This window comes from Pteropus alecto, unplaced genomic scaffold (assembly GCF_000325575.1).
Source record: "Pteropus alecto unplaced genomic scaffold, ASM32557v1 scaffold69, whole genome shotgun sequence".
Taxonomy (NCBI): domain Eukaryota; kingdom Metazoa; phylum Chordata; class Mammalia; order Chiroptera; family Pteropodidae; genus Pteropus; species Pteropus alecto.
Window position 1 is genome coordinate 910,202 of NW_006494610.1, and position 6,486 is coordinate 916,687.

The following is a 6,486-nucleotide window of genomic DNA, read 5'->3' on the forward strand; positions in this document are numbered from 1 at the left end:
AGGGAAAGAAACTACAGGACAGCAGAGTGGTTGAGGGCAGATTCTGAGCCAGACTGCTTGGGTTCTAATTCTCACTTCCTCACTTACTAGCGGAGTGAGCCTGGGCGGTCAGCTACAGAAGTTCTGTGCCTCATTTTTCTCATCTGTAAAATGGGAAAAATAACAGTGCCTACCTGATAGGGCTGTTCTAAGTAGTCATATATATGAATTATTAACTCATATCTATGAGTTAATATAATATCAAGTGCTTAAAACACGTCTGGCATGTTCTAAATGCAAGTATTAACAACTACTTGGCACTCAGTGACCGGGTCAGTGCTTGGCATACTGGAGTAGTTCAAAAAACATTTGTTGAGTAAATGGTAAATAAGAAAAACATCTCATTCTTATATACTAGTGATACTAGAAAATTACAAAATATAAATGGACTCCCCTTCAATGAGTTAGTTGAATGGAAAGATGAGAACAAAGATCCTGAAATTATTCTGCTCAGCTACTTCCTGGCCAATTCGAGATGACTTACATGATTTGCAGGTTATTATACTATTGTTATTGCTTATTAAATAAATATACCATTTGGTTATTATACCATTACTGCTCATATAAGATGAATGTAAAAGATTTCTGAAGTAATGACAACCTATTTCAGTGTTATTGTAATGAAAAGAAGAAAAAGAGCCAGGCTTTTATCACATCCCCAATTAAAAGGCTATGTCCTTTTACAGCATATGACAAATTATAAAAACCAGTATGTTATTCAGCTTTAATTTCTTCAAAACTCACTCTCCAAACACTGCCCAAATATACTTTCCCTGCCTTTTATCATGCCTCCTATGAAGCAACTGAATGGACTACTTTAATGAGCAGCACATTTATTTCTTTTAGTCAGATCATGACAAAGGGGTGAGGCTGAGAATATTCTTATTTTTGGATACAGCTTAGGTTTAAGGAACCCATTGTCCTTTACAGAGTCAAATATTATCTACTGAGATGATGGAGTAGCACTCCCAGGAGCTCAGGGGTCAGAGAGAAGACCATGACCAAAATATTATGAAACTGGGTTAGGGCTTGATCAAATGTGTTCAAATGGGAAGGCACAATTTCTTTAGAAAACAATGTATTTCTATATTGAATCCTATAAACTAGGAATAATTTTACTAGCAGAAAATATACAGGTATGTGTACACACCTATACACACACACATATAAATGTACAATATAAAATCAGAGTTTAAGCAGAAGTGACCATTTTTTAAGGTCCTCAAGTTAAACATAATTAGTTCTAAGTCTCTCCATTAGTTTACTACTTGTTTATCATGTTGTCTTCTGTCAGTATTACCAAAGATGCAACTGTTTAAGAAAATGGATGAAAATAAAACAAAGGAACTGTAATCCCGGTTTATTTTTTTTGTGCAAACTGGGTGGAAAAAAGAAACTATCTTAATTTTAGCAACCAACCACCTTGGGTTCAGCAATGGAAACTCTGATGTAGTTTTGAGGATATTTATAGTGGAAAAGGCTACGAAAGAATGAGATCAAGCTCCAAAATTCAGCTTCCTGTGGTTTTTGCTCATTCACATGTCTCCCCATACACTGTAAGCAACTTGCACAGTGCCTGGCACACAAGTCATTCAAGGAATATTTGAATAAATGAGTACTGGGGCCTATTCCAAGACCACAGGAACTCACAAAGGTAAGCTACAATTGACAAGGAAGTAGCCTTACTAAGCAATCATTCATTTAATAGATATTTACTGAGTATCTAACACATGCAAAACATTGTTAGGCCCTGGAGGGACGCTGAGGCCACTAAGATCTAGACATTGCCCAAATGTGTTAACAGTCATACTGAGGGAAAGAATATGATGTTTTATGAGAACCCAAAATGCCGACAGTGAATCAGTTGTATGATTACTATATATCAAGTAGTTACTGTTAGGTATTAAATGAAGTGAACCAATAAGGTACCTGTTCATAAAAATGTATCATCCAGGGTTAGAGGAAGACTGAGCAATGAATGACAATGATTTGATCAAAGTTGTGAAGACATAAGAAACAAAAGCTCTTTTAAAGCTTCAGAACTCCTTCAAATACCTAACCAGAGTCCTAACCCAATCACAATTCCTTCTTGCTTTCAGAGGTATAGGACGAATACTTGGAATATCAATGTAACTAAGATTTGTTTAACTAAACTGCCCTGTACCACTGATTCCTATAATGCAAATGGAATGAGAACCAAGATCAGAAAGAATTACTCTATTATTAATAAATTCCTGTAGTTCTTAGCCTATAGACTATCAAATGACACTAATGAACAGAGTTGGGTCAATATTTATTTCAGTATGAAGGGTGTTCAAGTTTATCCTGCATCAAATCAATACAAGTGATATATCAGTCCCGTGAACTTGCTTTTGCTGAAGGCTTCTTAGTTCAGATCTCAATGACTAAAAGTCCTGTTTACAGAGCCGACAAGGATATTATGACTTTTTTTTCAGAAGGGAACACTAATTAATCTCAATTCTTTAGCTAAATTTCAACCTCAGTGTTGGAATTAATGTCCTTGCTCTTTGTAACTTTCTTCCGCTGCTTTACTTTTTATGCCGTTCTTAACTCCATCTATACATGGTTTGATAAAGTCTATATCCCACTAGAAGGATGAAGTAACATTTTATAGAGATAGCTGGGAGAAGAAATATGTTTAGCGATTTGGAACTAAAAGATAATGCTGACTCTCGGCTTAGTATCTGCTCATACTGCGTAGTAAAAAGACCTCTACTCTTGTGCAATGCACCAACTAATTTTGAATCCAGAATGTTTTTCAAATGCAAACCTGATTTCACTACATTTCTTACCATCCAGGGACTTCCTATTTCCCTCAGAATAAAGTTTCTAAAGTTTCAAATTCCATCATCTGGTTCCTGCCAAATTCTCAATCTCCTTATGTGTCACTCTCCCACCTCACACTCTACAGGCTATTTAGTTATACTACTTTCCTAAAACTTCTCAAATTTTCCACTTTTTAACTGGGTTATGTGGGCTTTTCCTCATGCTATTCTTCCTCCTAGAACTGTCTTAATCCCATCCTATTCTTTGCTAACATGTATTAATCCTCCTAGTTTCTAGTTTCCTAGCCCTATATGTGCCTGTCCTTCCCCTCCCTTTACCCGCCCCTTGCTCCCTGTTATATGCTCTGGTAGCACTTTTGTATTTTTTCTTTGGTAGCAGCTATTATGATTCCTTGTTCATATTTATCTTTCCCACCAGACTGTGAATTCTGGGAGGACAGAGAGCCTTCTGTTTTATTCACTGTGTCCAACACTGGTGCATAGAAAGCACTCAATTATTATTACATGAATGAACAAACAAATGAAAGGTCCATATGAGTATGGTCAGGATACAGAAACTAATAAATTTTCTCTATTAACAACAGTCCCATTCATTCATATCCTGTGTTCTGAAGCCTCCAAGCTTCTTCAAGACTGTGCTCCTGCTTTCCAATCTTTATTGGCAAAGTCTCTCCCACTTTTTAAAACTAAGTTCATTTTCTTCCCCTAGAAACTTCCTAAGAAAAATGAGGCCATTCCCAGTTCTTTACATACACACAATGCTTCTAGAAATAGTTAAGTTTAGCAACATCGATTAAGTTCATTAAGTTCCACAGAGGTTAAGGAGTCTATCAGTTATGGCTGTGTTGTTTCTTCTGTTTTCAACTTAGTAAGTATGTTATGTATTGATACCCCTCTTAAGAGTGGGTATATATCAAATTAACGTTTGCTTATCAAAGCTAAACAATTTATTATATTTGTATTTATATTTTATTTTTAAAGTAGCAATGAGGGAAAAAATAAACATCTTTTTGCCATATGAAAACCGCTTATTAGGGACTGTGGAAAATGTGCAAGGCTAAGAAAACACTTTAAGAAATCTAAGGAGCACTCATGAACTCTAGCTGGGCAACAGCCTTGAACTGGGTCTTATATACAAATGTGTGGGCTTAAAGTTTCCATCTGAGAGGCAGCTTGGTATTGTAGCCAAGGAGACCGAAGAATTAAAGACAGTCATGACCTCCCATTTACAAACTGGACAAGACACCTACATCCTCTGAACCTCAAATACACATCTGTAAAATGTTCCCCAACATAACTGTGAGATCATGGCTAGTAAAGCCCTTCTTTGTAAGATAGAATATGGTCAAAAATTTAAGTTTGTAATGATTATTATTAGGATTATTTACTTTCTTTAGCTAGGAACATGCTTTTCTTCTGAACTCTCAGCAAACAACCACGGATGATTACAGCCATATAACAATAATGACATAGCATTCTCCTTGTAGTTACCAACCAAACCACGTAAGAACACTGTTTCAAAACAACCACTTCATATTTGTCATTTGACTACCTGTTCCACAGTGACTTTCAGAGAAGTAGATGGATAAAATTTGGTACCCAGTGAAAGGTTATCAAAGATATCATTTCAAATAAAAATATTTTCAAAAGGCTATCTGTTCTGTGGTTTTGAACAGAGTTCAAATAAGTCTGGAGCAGGAACAGTGGCTAAGAGCTTTAGGAATTCACAGACCCATTACTATGTATTTTTTCAGAGATAATTCCAAGGAATAGCTAACTAAGAACACATGTAACAGCAGTTATATTAATTCTTGATGGTAACAGTAGCAATCCCTTCTACCTGTAATTTGGGTTTTCTTAGAAACTGTAGGTCATCAATGCACTCAAAAGGGAGGTCTGTCCTATAACTATTTTGTTGAACAAGAGAAAAACATGTCATCTGATATATGGTAGCAAGTAGCAAAAAGAGAAATATAATCAAAGGCTGTACTTACTCTTTGCTCTTTGAGGTACTTGAATAGTTCTAAAACAACTTTAAGTAACTTAGAAGAAATACATGCACATCTGAACAGAGAGCAGAAACGATCCGGGCCTAAATAAATAGGAAAAATGCCCCAAATTAATATAATACTTCTTTAAAACTCAATTTGAATTCACTTGGAATTAGAAAAAATGATTAGCAATCATCTAAAACCAACGAAATGTTATACTAAAAAAGGTGGGCAGTAAGTTTTTTTTTTAAAGAAGTTTATTCTTAAATTCTCACATTATATGTAACATACAAAAGAAAATTATGATTTGAGAAGATAAAGGAATAAGGATACTGTCTTGGAAATAAATTTCAACATTTAATAACTTTTTAAAATCTTTCACGACTATAGTGAAAGAATAAAGAGGGCCTAGGAAACATTGTGCAGTTAGTTGTCTTGGAAGTAAAAGAAATTCATTATGTTTCTCTTACACCTTTTTAAAGGATACTGACAACAAAAGCAAGCCAAGTTGATCGGCATTGTGAATCCTAAAATTTGCAACTAGAATGCTTTTTTGAGTTTACAGTTCCACCAATGGCTCAACTGGCCATTTAAATGTTTCCATATATCTTTTAAGCATCAGCAACTTCCTCTTCAAATACCATTTATCTCAATAGGTAGGATGAGAATGAAAACTTGTAAACGCCTGAGGACTTCCTGGATTTAGGCGTTTATCACTAGCCTCTATTATCATTATGTAGAATGTTGTCCAGCACAGTCTGCATGGAAGAGATTTCAATCAAATCATTTTTCTTTTATAAATGTTTCTTGAGCTGGTATCAAGCATAACTGCTCCCTCCAAAGTTAAGGGAAATCATTTTACATTTAAAAACACACCCCAAGATCCCTGAGCAATTATTTTAAGTGGGGGCACCGATTCTGGTCCTTCTCTAACGTAGTGGAAGGCTCTTCCAAGGCCTGTAACAGAACTTGGGCTTCAGAGGAAAGCAAACCAAGCTTAAAGAGCAATCCACACTCACCTTCCTCTCCTCTCCCCACCTCTGAGCTATGTCCTTAAGTGCACCAGAGCTGGCAGAAAGAAAAGGGGGGCGGGAGGGAGGGCTCTCCTGGTTAGAGCCAATGGAAAGAGACCGCAACAGTGACTGTTAAAGCTCTCGGAACAAGCCCATCCCTGCAACAGTGAGTGGGTTTGAACCACGAGCAGGTCATCATTACACAACCAGCAGCAGCTGGTGATTCAAAAATAGCAACTTGCAGTTCCACAGAGCACACCAGGCTAGCCCAGCCCCAAGCCCTTGGCTGCTCCGGCAAGACATCTTGACATTTCCATACTACTGTGTACAATATAAAAAATTTAAGCTTTATCAAATACCTCTCCTCACTCAATTTCCACAAATGTGGTCAGCATTTTTCAATGTCCCTGATTTCTTCCCCTCGAGTTAGCTATTTTACGCAAAATCCTCAACTACTTATGCGAAAGACCCAGAAATAAGAATATTCTTGACCACACCTACCTGTTTCTCACATCCAAGGCATTTTACTCGCCCACACTGACGAGCCTCTGAGAGCGTCTCCCTCTCTGCGTCCCAGGAAGTGCGTTCCCTGCGAGCCGCACCGGAGGCTTCTGGGAGCCTAGTCATGTTCTCCGG

The 6,486-nt window shown here is 37.0% G+C and overlaps 1 protein-coding gene across 1 annotated transcript in view; it reads right to left on the reverse strand.

The window, feature by feature from the left end:
* The window catches only part of CLDN12 (claudin 12), an 11,029-nt gene extending 4,551 nt beyond the window's left edge, over positions 1 to 6,478 (reverse strand). The window contains exons 1-2 of the mRNA XM_006925700.3: positions 6,352 to 6,478; positions 4,841 to 4,938 (exon numbers count right to left, since the gene is read on the reverse strand). The gene's annotated coding sequence lies outside the window, so the exon portion shown is untranslated. The remainder of the gene's footprint in view (positions 1 to 4,840; positions 4,939 to 6,351) is intronic.
* Positions 6,479 to 6,486: the final 8 nt, after the last annotated feature.